Genomic DNA, 14950 nt, shown 5'->3' with positions numbered 1-14950 from the left:
CTCGGACATGGAGGAGGAGATAAAGAGAGACAGTAACTGTCAATGACATGCCTCCCTCAGGCCGCCCAAGGGCCACTACTGCATTGGGTGACCGCTACCTGCGGATTATGGCTCGGTTGAACACTGACTGCAACGCCACCATGTTGAATAATGGTTTTCGTGCAGCCACAGGACGTCGTGTTACGACTCAAACTGTGCGCAATAGGCTGCATTATGCCCTACTTCACTCCCGACGTCTATGGCGAGGTCCATCTTTGCAAACACGATACCATGCAGCGCGGTACAGATGGGCCCAGCAACATGCCGAATGGACCGCTCAGGATTGCCATGCCGTTGTCTTCACCGATGAGTGTCGCATTTCGCTTCAACCAGACAATCGTGTTTCGAAGCAAACCGGTCAGGCTGAACGCCTTAGAAACACTGTCCAGCGAGGGCAGCAATGTGGAGGTTCCCTGTTGTACGCCGCTTACGGTCATGGAAGGCACCGTAACGGCTGTACGAAACGTGAATGCCATCCTCCGACCGATAGTGCAACCATATCGGCAGCATATTGGCGAGGCATTCATCTTCAATAACGACAATTCCTGCCGCCATCATGCACATCTTGTCAACGACTTCCTTCAGGATAACGACATCGCTCGACTAGAGTAGCCAACGTGTTCTCCAGACATGAACCCTATCGAACATGCCTGGGTTAGATTGAAAAGGGCTGTTTATGGACGGCGTGACCCTCCAACCACACTGAGGGATTTACGCCGAATCGCCGTTGAGGAGTGGGACAACGTGGACCAACAGTGCCTTGATGAACTTGTGGATAGTATGCCACGTCGAATACAGGCATGCATGAATGCAAGAGGACGTGCTACTGGGTATTACAGGTACCTGTGTGTACAGCAATCTGGACCACCACCTCTGAAGGTCTCACTGTATGGTAGTACAACATGCAATGCGTGGTTTTCATGAGCAGTAAAAAGGGCGTAAATGATGTTTAAGTTGATCTTTATTCCTGTTTTCTATACAGGTTCCGGAACTCTCGAAACCGAGGTGATGCAAAACATTTTTTGATATGTATAGAATAGGAACAGGTCAAGCGAGGTGCAACTCCATGAAGGATAAATGGTTCATATCAATTTCTGCAGTGTATGGCTACGGCAAACCTGGGCTAATTGTAGATTACGTAATGCAAAGGAACCTAGCAATTGTCATGCATCTATGGTAGCTCTGACTGAAGCAACGAATTCTGATATTATCTGATTCACAGCATTGGACTTCGAAATGTAGTATAAAATTGCGTAACTTATAATAACATACTAGTGCGCTATATTTTATGATTTTATATTTGTGTGTTATCAAATTCTGTGTACTGATAGTGTTTATTGCCATTGGACATACAGGGTGTTTTAAAAAGAATGATCTGATCTCAATATTCGATATTTATTGATAAAAGCATACTACAAACATGGGCTGAACTGCAAAATACTTAAAAAATCTTAAAGTTTTAGCTATGCTAATAAAAATGCTCTATTGTGCACCAGCAGCGGCAAAACAACATCTTGACGATAGCTACATTCGTCATAAACCTTACACATTGTACCTGCTTTTACAAAAGTTTTGGCAGCTGTTATTCTGTTCTTCTATGTCACTAGGCAAAGGAGATGAACGAGGCAAAGGAGATGAACACAATTTCCTTCACATGTACCCACAAGAAAAAATTGCATGCGGCATATCTGTCTATCTTGGAGGCCAAGACTGTAGGGCAGTGTCTCGGGATCCTATCCAGCGTCGAGGCACGGTATCATTGAGAAAATGATGTACGCTGTTGTGCTAGTGTGGTGGAGCTCAATCCTGTAGGAAAATGAAGTCAGCGGAGCCCTCCTGAAATTGTGGAAAAAGTAAACTCTGCAGCATTTGCAGATACCTCATTCCAGTCAGAGTGTTTTCCTGGATTCTTAACTCTGCATAAGCATTCTGTCACTTCAGACTGGCGATACCAACGACGAATGTTTTCGGGTGCAAGTGGATTAATGCCAAAACGCCGACGAAAAGCACGCTGGACCAAAATCACTTACTCGCTCTTTGCGAACTATAGCATACACAACGCCTTCTGTCGGGCGGACGCCATCTTACTTTTAATAACAATCTGAAAAGACATCTAACGGCGATTTTCTGAAACTCTAGGCCACGCGCATTCACACAACACATTTCCTTGCCGGCACGTCTCATGTTTCGTAATTATTACCGTCCAGAATCACGTCAATCTTTTTGAAACATCCTGTATAAAGCATAAGGTGACTTCGATGCCAGAGCCTATGCAACAAAGGTAAGCTTCAACAGGTGACAAAAAGATGAAGTCGTTCAGGACCATGTGGTTTAAATCACATTGACAATCAGTTGCAGTCAACTACCGATATCTGCCACTCGTAAAGCAAATTCCTAAATAGAAATTGACTCAACTGGAGTAACCGCGGAACATGGGGATCTGAATTCGGCTATTCCAAAATGAGTATTCAAAGCCTCAGTCAATGCACCACCTCGATCGAGGAGATCGACGTGCCGTAGTAATAAAATGTTTATCGGAATTTCTGACACCTGTATTATTGCTCAGCTCTTTCCCTGTAATCATCTTATACGGAGCAGTGTGAGCACTTTGGCACTGTTTAGGGGGTCCAGTACGCCTCGCGAGATCAGCTCAAACCGAGGTAGCGGCTCCGAGGTCTGGAAAGCAGACAACGTCTGGGATAGCAGAGAGTCGAACACACGCCTCTCCAAGGCGCACTGACATAACGCCACTTTTAGCAGAGGATGACATGGCAGCTGTTTACCACCGAGTGGTTCTCTGCGCCTGATTATGGAGGTACTTTTACCGATAACATTGCGGTACCTCCACAGTTTTCCTAGTCGAACACTGAATATTAACAAACTGTAGCAGAAAATGGAATAGCCGTCACTGTCTTTGTGGCAGGAAGGAACGTTTTCCGGTAGCTCATTATTATGGGGAGGGGCGCCGATCAGGAAGTAATATCCATTTATCATTATATGTTTTTATTTCGTCCAAACTACGACCGACTCGCTGTCACGAGAGTGAAGTGACGTGCCATAGAAAGGACGCTGTTCAGTCGTATGTTGGTTATCCCACACAGCAATCTTGCTGCCTTTTCCAATTTCTTACAAATATCGCAAAACTAAACTAAACTCCGTCCGAACAGGCCTTGGAAGGCCCAACGGTACCGACCGGTCACCGTGTCATCCTCAGACCACAGTCATCACTGGATGCGGATATGGAGGGGCGTGTGGTCAGCACACCGCTCTCTCTGCCGTATGTCAGTTTACGAGACCGGAGCCGCTACTTCTCTTCAAGTAGCTTCTGACAAGGGCTGAGTGCACCCTGTTCGCCAACAGCGCTCGGCAGACCAGATGGACACAAGTATCGTAAAAGAAACGAGTATTTACGCCCAATGTATGCATTACGTTACTTGTCCTTGGAGCGTAGAAGTTAAACAGTTGTCGCAGCTTGTTGTTTCAGATGACGATTAATGAATGAGCATGGAGTTCAGTTCCGAAAGAATAGTTTTTTTTTTCTTCTTTCACTTATGATTGTGTTTTTCCTTCATTATAGTGGCCAGGTCCAAACGCTTCGTTGATCGTCGATTTTGCTGGCTGTTCCTTGCACAACGAGATGAAAACGAATGGACACTTCACTAAACACGATTTTGCACTGCGATTACAGACCGCTAAGTAGCCAAATACATACATTCTCATGAAAAGATAAGCGTGTCTTTACGTAATAGTAAACTGGCAGTATGTATACACCGGTATCCAGAAGAAACAAAACACGTCTTGTTTAAACACATTTCATAGACAATAACATGATACCAGTTCAGTGTGTCTAGTAAAGTTGCGTCTTTCATTGTTTGTCTCTAGCTATATTTGTCCAATATCCTACCTTTCATTTCACGCATATCCTTTTTTTCTTGTTGAAGTGAGGAATGCATTGTGTAAACAAAAAACGTGACAATAACTTAAGTAAGTTAAGAAATGCAAACGTGTACCCATCTCCGTCATAGCGTTTCGATGGAAATATGGAACCTCAAACAAGCACTTTATGGGTTCACGTATGACACGTATGTTTTGCTCATCGTCTTTTCTTTGATCTAATACTTCGTAGTTGTCAGCAACTACTCTAAACCTAATGTGTTTCAGTCCCAAGGAGACGGTGTATCCGATCGAAAGGATGATTATTGCTTAACGTCCCATGTACAACGAGATCATTAGGGACGAAGTACAAGCGCGGATAAGAAAGAATGGCGGATGAATTCGACGTGTCGTACTCAAAGGAACCATCCCGGCATATTTCTTAACCGATTTAGCGGAATGACAGGAGACCTACATCTCGATGTTTGATCCGTCGTCCACCCAATTACGAGTCGAGTGTCTTAACCACGGTGCCATCTTGCTCGACTGTGTGCCCCACCACCAGGCGTTACTCCTACATGCTTATACGCTACGAATTTGGATCAACGCCCGATCTCTCAAAATGTCTCATTATACATTACACTTGACAAGCAGTTTGCTCCATAATCAGGCTCAGAGAACCACACGATAGTAAACAGCTGCCGTGTCATCCTCTGCTAGAAGTGGCGTTATTTCAGTGCGCTGTGGGGAGGCGTGTGCTCGATTCTCTACTCTCCCAGACGTTGTCTGCTTTCCACACCTCGGAGCTGCTACTTCGGTTTGAGCTGATCTCGCGAGGCGTACTGCGCCCCCTTGCACGGAAAAATCCCAGACAGTACCGGACATTAAACTCGTGTTTTCTGCATGCCAATCAGACGCACTGACTGTTCAGCGACTTAGGTGGACAGCTGTTGTCAGCCGTACGAAATGAGGACGTAATTGTGACGCAAAGCAACCCACCAACACTTTCTGTTCGCACTAAAACTGCAGCAACGAGAACCAGCAGTCTTCACTGCGAAATTCTAATTTTACGGATGGCCATGCTCTAAAGTAAAAGAAGATTCCGCAATTGCACGCTTCAGCATCTTACGTTACCGGAGGAATCTGTTACCACGTATACAAGTAATTCCACCTGGAATGACCGTGGCGCGTTGGGGACACTGAAGCTCGCAAGCAATCTGCACGTGAGAGAAAGAATGCCAGCAGCAGCAGCTGCAGCTGCAGGCGGCACGAAATGAAATTAGCAGCGCGTTATGGTGCGCGCCAGCTGTGGATGAAGACCCCCTAATGCCACCCCTGGAGAGCCGGAAGACGCCTCCGACGGTCCCCTCTCCGTCGCGCTCTGGCAGTCAGCAGAGAGCACTGTACTTGTCAGCTTTCCCGGCTGTGGCGAACCCCAAGGGGGCGGCGAAGAAAAGGGCTCAGATAAAAAAGGAAAAAGAATGTAGCGGCGAAGCAGGAATAATTTCCGCGCCCCCGCCTCCGCCCCGCACGCCGCGGCGTTTGTTCACCGGCTGTTGAGCGCGGCGTGTGCATAGCCAATGGGAAGCGCCGTTCCCCACAGGACGTCCTAATTGAAGCCCGCTGGCCCCCTCCGGCCTCTGCCCGCGCTCGCGGCTCGTCTGTCGCGCGAGCCGTCACTCACCACCGCCGCTCGACGGACACTGACGGCCTTGTCGAATATAATGCTGCGCTTACACGGGCCATGAAAATCGTAAATAGCCTATCACGATAATGTCGTCCGGCAGCAATGTGCGCACACGAACTGCATCCACATGTACGACAATATCGGCCACTGCTGCCCGGCAATGTTTACGGCAATACAATTCCGGGCCAGAAATGTTTATACGGGGGCACACTACTGGCACAAAACGGGCAAGCGCGAGCTATTGGAAGTGTGTGCGCCTCTTCTGCTTTTAAATACATACATAAGAAACTCAGTTAGCAAGAGCAAGAGAAATCCGGCTTTGTGAGTGCTTTCTTTTGAGGGTTCCGTACGTCAGTCGCTAAAAACGGAACCCATATATACTGAAACATCAAAGAAACTGGTATAGAAATACGTATTCAAATACTGAGGTATGTAAACACGCACAACACAGCGCTGCGGTCAGCAACGCCTATATAAGACAATAGGTGTCTGGCGCAGTTCAAACGGCTCTGAGCAGTATGGGACTTAACAACTGAGGTCATCAGTCCCCTAGAACTTAGAACTACTTAAACCTAACTAACCTAAGGACATCACAAACATCCATGCACGAGGCAGGATTCAAACCTGCGACCGTAGTGGTCGCGCGGTTCCAGACTGTAGCGCCTAGAACCGCTCGGTCACCCCGGCCGGCTCTGGTGCAGTTGTTAGATAGGTTACTGCTGCTACAACGGCAAGTTATCACGATTTAAGTGAGTTTGAACAAGGTGTTATGGTCGGCGCACGATCGATGGAACACAAAATTTTGGAAATAGCGATGAAGTGGAAACTTTCCCGCACGATCATTTCACGAGTGTACCGAGAATATCAGGAATCCGCTAAAACATCAAATCTGCGACAAGGCTGCGGCCGGAAAAAGGTCCAGCAAGAACGGGATCAACGACGACTGAGGAGAATCGTTCAGCGTGACAGAAGAGCAACCCTTCTGCAAACTGCTGCAAATTTCAAAGTTGGACTATCAACAAGAGTCAATGTACGGGCCATTCAACGAAACATCATCGATATTGGCTTGGTCGAAGGCCCACTCTTGTACCCTTGATGACTCCACGACACAAGGCTTTACGCCTCACTTGGGCCCGTCAACACCGACATTAAACTGTTGATGACTGCAAGAATGTTGCGTGGTCGAACGAGTCTCTTTTCAAATTGTATTGAGCAGATGGACGTGTACGAGTATGGAAACATCCTCATGAATCCATGGACCCTGAGGACGGTTCAATCCCGTCTCCAGCCATCCTGATTTAGGTTTTCCGTGATTTCCATAAATCGCTTCAGGCAAATGCCGGGATGGTTCCTGTGAAAGGGCACGGCCGATTTCCTTCCCCATCCTTTCCTCACTCGAGCTTGCGCTCCGTCTCTAATGACCTCGTTGTCGACGGGACGTTAAACAATAATCTCCTCCTCCTCCTCTCCATGGACCCTGCATGTCAGCAGGGGACTGTTCAAGCTGGTGGAGGCTCTGCAATGATGTGGGGCGGGCGTATGCAGCTGGAGTGATATGGGATTCCTGATACGTCTAGATACAACTCTGACAGGTAACATGTACGTAGGCATCCTGTCTGATCACGTACATCCATTGGTGTCCATTGTGCATTTCGACGGACTTGGACAATTCCAGCAGGACAATGTGACATCCCACACGTCCAAAATTGCTGCAGAGTGGCTTCAGGAACACTCTTCCGAATTCAAACACTTCCGTTGGCCATCAGACTCCTCAGACATGAACATTATTGAGCATATCTGCGGTGCCTTGCAACATGTTGTTCAGAAGCGATCACCACCCCTTCATACTCTTACGGTTTTATTGACGGCCATGCAGGATTCATGGTGTCATTTCCCTCCAGCACTACTTCAGATATTAGTCGAGTCCATGGCACGTCATTTTGCGGCACTGCTGCGTGCTCGCGGGGTCCCGATATTATGCAGATGTAACAGTTTCTTTGGCTCTTCAGTGTAGGATCACTTTGTTGTCTGCCTGCCTGCCTGTCCGACTATTAAAAATCCTTGTCCTCACGAATGGGTAAACGAATCGTGTTGAAATTTATATCACACAAACTAGGGTCTACGGTCTCTTGGCGATGTAAAAAAGTGAAGCTAGACAGTCAATAAAGTCAAAAGATACGCCCATTTATGTTACATATTTTCATACTCTCAAACTCACTCATCAAAACCTACAGGGTACTTCCCGTTGATCTAGAATCACGAAATTTCACAGTATGCAGAAAAAAGTCTGAAAATTATTAATCTGTAGTTACATTACACGAAATGATCTTTTTTTATCATTTGTCGTCCGAATGTCTGTCTGTCCTTGTCTAAATATCCTTTTTTCTGAGGAACGGATAAACGTACGAAGCTGAAATTTATGTCACATACTAAGGTCTATGGTGCCTTGGTGGTGTAAAGAAGTTAAGGTTAAAGTTAAAGGAATCAAAAGATGTGGCCAGGTGTCATATATTTTGATACTAGCGAACTCACTCCTCAAACTTAAGGGCACTTCCTGCTGACTGTGAATCAAGAAACTTGGCAAGAATCAAGATTTCACGGCGCAACTAAAGGAAAAAAATAGGAAATTCTTAGTTTGTAATTAAACTAAACGAAAACAATTTGTCTTTCTCGAAAGTCTTGGAACTACGGGGGCCGATACCTTGGTAATAACCGTATGGATAACTGACCAAAAACGTCGAGATTCTCGATTCCCGGAGTGGACGAAGTATGTACATACATAAGTAAGTTTGTAAGGAACTTCTGCTGTGCGAGTCCTACTCGCACTTGTGCGGTTTTTTTTGTAGCAGTTGGAATGCTTCAGAAAAATAGCCTCGTGAGCTAATGCTGGATTCATACCTTTCGCAGGATTTTACCAGAATGTCGAAATGAGATTTCGATTATCTCGTACAAGCATTTGGTCCGCGAACTGCTAAAATCGATACAAAAATGAGACAGTGTATACTAGTTACAAACCGAATTATGATCACACTTCGGTTTTTATCTACAGGAACAAAAGTTTAATGTACCTCTCGAAAGTGTACTATTCATCAATAAGCCTATTGGTAGCAGATGTATCCAGTGCTTTCGTAGAAGGAATGATTGATTTAATTACGTTAAGTTTGAAATTCAATTTTTATTTACATTTTATTCTGGACTTTGCCTCGTATTTGGCATAGGTTGGAGGATTTCGATAGTGGCTCAGATGGATAGAGCGTCTGCCATGTAAGCAGGGGATCCCGGGTTCGAGTCCCGGTCGGGACACACATTTTCATCTGTCCCCGTTGACGTATGTCAACGCCTGTAAGCAGCTAAGGGTATTCATTCAATGTAATTTCATTCCAACGAGCTGCATGGTCACCGATGAGATCTGTTCTTTCGGACATGTCCGAAAGAACAGATACTATCTTAGTATATACATAGAAATAGATATTGCCTTGCACCTTTTGTGGACAACATTCAGACATTTCATTGAAAATGTCCCCAGCAGAGTGGAAGCCGTCAATAAAGGTGAAGATTACAGACACTCGCTATTAATGTATACTAACACGTGTGCGGATACTTGTGATCAGGTAGTATAGATTTGTCTTCGACTCCGTGCAACATGCCGCAGCAGGGCGGGGTTAGCGAGTTTAGGCAGTCTGCGCAACTGCGCGGACACTTGTGCACTAACAGGAACGTATAATCCGGCAATGACGAAACTCCCGTAAGATGGTATCGGTGGAGTCCTGAGTGAGCAGGTGTCGGGCCACGGCGGAAGCTGGGGTGGCGCTGAGGCTCGCGAGGCGCGTGTCTGCCCGCTGGCCGGAAGCTGCGGGACGGCGGAGGCACGGCCGACGCGCGCCCAATCACATCGGCCGCGTGCCCGGAATGTCGACACGCTGCACGCCGGCTGGACCTGTTGCCGCGCTATGCTGCGCGCGCCGCCAATATCAGCGTGCACCACTCCGCCTCGAAGCTGCTCCACGTATACTTCTAAAACTACCGTAGGCTAACGAGGACTACGGTATGTTGAATGTTAACTGGGGGCCTAGGAACGACGGAGAGGCTCCGACCCAGCCGCAGCCGCAGTAGTCCACAACCCCACGACGACTACCGCAGTCCACTTCACCCCTCCGCCGGCCAACACCGAACCCTGTGTTATTGCGCGGTTCGGCCCCCGGTGGACTCCCCCAGGTAACGTCTCACACCAGACGTGATTAACCTCTATGTTTGCGTGGTAGAGTAATGGAGGTGTACGCGTACGTGGAGAACTTGTTTGCGCAGCAATCGCCGACATAGTGTAGCTGAGGCGGAATTAGGGGAACAAGCCCGCATTCACCGTGGCAGATGGAAAACCGCCTAAAAACCATCCACAGACTGGCCGGCTCACCCGACCTCGACACAAGTCCGTCGGGCGGATTCGTGTGGGGGACCAGGAACTCGCCGAGCGGGATTAGCCGAGCGGTCTGAGGGGCTGCAGTCATGGACTGTGCGGCTGGTACCGGCGGATGTTCGAGTCCTCCCTCGGGCATGGGTGTGTGTGTTTTGTCCTTAGGATAATTTACGTTAAGTAGTGTGTAAGCTTAGGGACTGATGACCTTAGCAGTTAAGTCCCATAAGATTTCACACACATTTGAATATTTTGAACCAGGCGCTCCTTCCCAATCCGGAAAGCCGTGCGTTAGACCGCACGGACAACCGGGCGGGCGTAGACTACGGTACTTTTCCCAATAGTTCTGGTCAGTTAATATCGTACCCACATTACCTGTACGTTGGCTGTGTTGCATACCTATCGGGCGTTACCTTATTTCGATCGCTCTGTTTGCGTATGAAATCAGTGTCTTACTAGATCGCCGTAGAAACACGAAGCGGTGAAGCGTCTAGAGACTCATTGAGGTTATACAGGCTGGACAGTAATAAAACCGACAAACTGACTGGAAATGGAGAAAGAAAGGTCCTATGAACATGTGTCCGGGAATGGGCGGAGTGCGTGCAACGACAAAAAATCGCCCCGAACACAGTACAGAGCTGCATCGCATCCACGTCACAACAGATATTCAAAGCGGCCGCCATGGGATTGCAGGTTGGGCTCTGAGCACTATGGGACTCAACTTCTGAGGTCATCAGTCCCCTAGACTTAGAACTACTTAAACCTAAGGACATCACAAACAACCATGCCCGCGGCAGGATTCGAACCTGCGACCGTAGCAGCAGCGCGGTTCCGGACTGGAGCGCCTAGAACCGCTCTGCCACCAGGGCCGGCAGGATTGCAGGTAACAGGAATAATAGCGGTTGTCATGCGGATACACATAATCGTACTTTGGCTTACATTAAGTTGACGAGTCACTTGCCTAGAGCATGTACTAGGGTTACTTACAGCACGCTGCGTGATTCACACAGCCTGCGAAACAGAAGGAATACACGGCACGTGGCCAGAGGAACTTTCATTCCTCAGCGTCATCTACCGTGGCAACAATGCGTTTCCGGACACACATTAGGGCCCTTTTTTCTTCCATTTCCAGCCAGAAATCTGTCCCTGGAGTTTGTCGGTTTTATTAATGTTCGCCTTGCGTAAAGGGCCGCGTAACCTACGAAACCTTTTTGTTCTACATAGTTATAAATATCCTCATGTCTGCTACTTCCAAATAAACAGTATTTAAAGAAAAACTGAAACTGTCAATATCTAACTCAGGGTTTGTTCGAAAATTGTTGACTTGTAACATCAAACAGAGGAAAAACAACGCAGATTTATTACAAACCGCTAGAAAACACAACTTCCTCAAAAAAAAGGGATACATTTTAAAAAACCATAAAACAAAAAGATGTCAAACGTCGCTTCAATACTTCATCGAGCTTATATAAAAAACAGTTTTTTTATTCATGAACAACTTTCGCGCTTATCAATAATAACAAGAAACTCTTGCCTTCGATCATAATGAAGAACTTTCTATTGAGTACAAAAAACGACAATAACAATATAGATTATTTTTAAATTTCTGTATTTAAACTGTATTTGCATCAACAGTAACTGCTGTGGCCACATAAAAGCGCAGACGTTAGGCGATCAACTAGTTTCTATTAGTTATAAAATACAATTTATATTTTTTAACGATATACGATACACAATGGCCAAATACTGAACGATGTCCGGTGCTAATTATGTGCAAAACAAACAAACAAACAAAAACAAGAACTAAGAGAAGTCGTACTCTCCCAATCTCTCTCTCTCTCATACATTCAACCATTTCTCTTTCCCTAAAGCTACGAATATTACCGGTAACCGTACAGTTTACGACGTAATTTGTAGTTTAGTTTTGGTACAGCGCAACTCTAGGTCCCCGAGTACTCTCACCGCCAACCATCCCATTTCCCATTTCTTTGCAACCCCCCCCCCCCACGCAACAACTATTACTTGAGGATGAATTTTTACCTGTTTTTCAGGCTGTTTGACGTTCATGACCAGCATTGTTAAAAGCTGCAGCGTATCATTTCCTGGTCGCGCCTGCGTGCTCTTCATATGGCTATTGTCTGCGCTAGAGTCGCTATCCGGAAGAAGTAAGTTTCTGCAGTCTGCAGGTGATGGACCGGTTTTTCTCTTAACCTCCTAAATGGCTTGTGGAGGAGACCTGAGAGGCCGGCTCAAGGGCGATGGATTTTTACAGGATGAAAAGTGTTTCCAAGCACTTGGTGGGAAATAAACGTTTCAAAAGGCCCTGGCAGTATTTTGCGTCGGAGTGAATAGCGCGAGCGGGGAAGGGCAACTGAAAGTGCCTGCATACTGCCGACAGTAAATGGCCGTAAAGCCTGAAAGTTAAGACCGACAGACAGTCAATAATTACAGAGATAAACTGATGTAGGAAAAAAACTGTATTTTTACAAAATGAGGCTTTTATTACATCTCGACATCATCTTCGCCAATATTAATATACTCGTCGCAATGATGAAATTGTTTTTATAATTGATGCAAAGAAGTCTTTCTCCTGTTTTTTGAGCCAATTTTCCACAAATTCTTAGGCTTCCTCGTTGTTGTTTGAACTTTTTCCATGTAATGCCTCCTAGAGTGAACTAAACAAAAGGTAATCCGAGGGAACGAAATCTGGTCCATAAGGACGAGGTAGTATCACCCAACACAATGTTTCAATTTTTATTGGGTCAACTACGCTGTGAGGGGGCGAGAATTCTCGTGTAGGAATATCACGCCTTTTCTTTGAGATCGGCAACTCTCATTGTTGGCTTTACTTCGTTCATCATCCTGTCTGTTGTACACTGATCTTTCAAATAATATCAAAAGACGACACTTTGGGAAGCGCAAAAGACGGCCAATATGACGTTTTCCGCTGATGCCTGCATTCGGAAGTTTTTCGGACAGGTGAGCTGGTGGCTTTCATTCCATGCTTTGTCTTACGAATTCTGGTTCAAAATGCTGAACCCAAGTTTCATCACACGTTAAAATGTTGTTTAGAAGAAGTTCACTTCCCCTTTCATAGCGTTCTTTCCAATCTGTATACCCTTTAAGCCTTGTTGCCCTGTGTTGTTGCGTTAATTCTTTCGGGACCGGCCGTGCACTTGCTTTGCGGTACTTGAGCTCGTTACTAATAATATTATGTATTGTGCGAACATTTACTGAGCTGGTTTTGCTCTGTTTTCAGCCGCAACACGTCGGTCTTCACGAATAATGTCATCAATGCGGGTTTCAAGCGAAGAACTGGCACTTAAACTGGCCGGCCAAGACGTTACTCGTCACCCACTGTGGTTCAACGGTTTTTCAAGTGTTCTACTCATTTATAAATATTTCCACAGCTCATACAATTTTCACCATACTGTAAACTCAATCGATAAAAGTTTTTAGCCGGTTTTTTACTTTCAGAAAACAAAACACGGATCACTGAACGTCGCTGAACTGGTGTAGAAACTTCAAGCGGACACGCCACCGTTATATGCAATATTGAGGTTATAAACAAAACAATTTTATCCGTAAAATGTCCGCCTCCGGTAGCTGAGTGGTCAGCGCGACAGAATGTCAATCCTAAGGGCCCGGGTCCGATTCCCGGCTGGGTCGGAGATTTTATCCACTCAGGGACTGGACGTCGTGTTGTCCTAATCATCATCATTTCATCCCCAACGACGCGCAAGTCGCCGAAGTGGCATCAAATCTAAAGACTTGCACCCGGCGAAAGGTCTACCCGACGGGAGGCCCTAGTCACACGACATTTATATAAGATTTCTTCACAGCTTATAGCAGCGATGCCAAACTAAAGTCATGAAAGGACAAAACTCCTTGTATAAACTGTTTGATTTCTACATCAATATACTTCTTTAGTTATTGAATATCCCTCGTAATTTAGAAGAGCGGTTTGGAGCTCGTGAAAGCGGGGAGTAGTCGATTGGTAGCGCTCTTGGGTGTTGGAGTCGTGTCGTGATCTCTGACGGTGACTGGAGAGTATTACGGATTTTTGTGTTCGGAGATTTAGTGATTCACAAAGTCTTTCTTCCAATATGGAACGCTGAGAGAACTGGCAAGGGCATTTCCCGAGCGTCGGTACGAAAGGTGAACTATTTTACGGTTTTGGTGGAAGAGAGTTGCATTTAGCGAGGGCCCACAAGCTCAGTAGGCAGAGTCCCAAAAATTTGGTTGTGGAACCAAGAAGCTATATCTACAGCTACATGGATACTCAGCAAATCACATTTAAGTGCCTTGCAGAGGGTTCATCGAACCACCTTCACAGTTCTCTGTTATTCCAATCTCGAATAACGCGCGGAAAGAACGTACACCTATATCTTTCAGAACGAGGTCTGATTTCCCTCATTTTATCGTGGTGATCGTTTCTCCCTAGGTAGGTCGGTGTCAACAAAATATTTTCGCTTTCGGAGGAGAAAGTTGGTGATTGGGATTTCGTGAGAAGAACGAAAACGCCTTTTTTTAATGATGCCCTGCCCAAATCCTGTATCTTTTTAGTGACACTCTCCCATATTTCGTGATAATACGAAACGTGCTGCCCTTCTTTGAACTTTTTCGATGTATTTCGTCAATCCTATCTGGTAAGGATCCCAGACCGTTCATCAGTATCCTAAAAGAGGATGGACAAGCATAGTGTAGGAAGTTTCCTTAGTAGATCTGTTACATTTTCTAAGTGTCCTGCCAATAATACGCAGTCTCTTTTTAGCCTTTCCCACAACATTTTCTGTGTGTTCCTTCCAATTTAAGGTGTTCGTAATTATAATTCTGAAGTATTTATTTGAATTTACGGCTTTTAGATTTGACTGCTTCATCGTGTAACCGAAGTTTAACAGATTCCTTTTAGCACTCATGTGGAGGACCTCACACTTTTC

General features: G+C 45.9%; 1 protein-coding gene across 1 annotated transcript in view; it reads right to left on the bottom strand.

The window, feature by feature from the left end:
• LOC124794768 (kalirin) overlaps nucleotides 1-14950 on the bottom strand; it is a 2150963-nt gene that overhangs the window by 1157251 nt on the left and 978762 nt on the right. The gene's annotated exons all lie outside the window — the stretch shown is intronic.

This window comes from Schistocerca piceifrons, chromosome 4 (genome assembly GCF_021461385.2).
Source record: "Schistocerca piceifrons isolate TAMUIC-IGC-003096 chromosome 4, iqSchPice1.1, whole genome shotgun sequence".
Taxonomy (NCBI): Eukaryota; Metazoa; Arthropoda; class Insecta; order Orthoptera; family Acrididae; genus Schistocerca; species Schistocerca piceifrons.
Note: the sequence above shows the minus strand (reverse complement) of the source record. Positions and strands in the feature narration are given on the sequence as shown.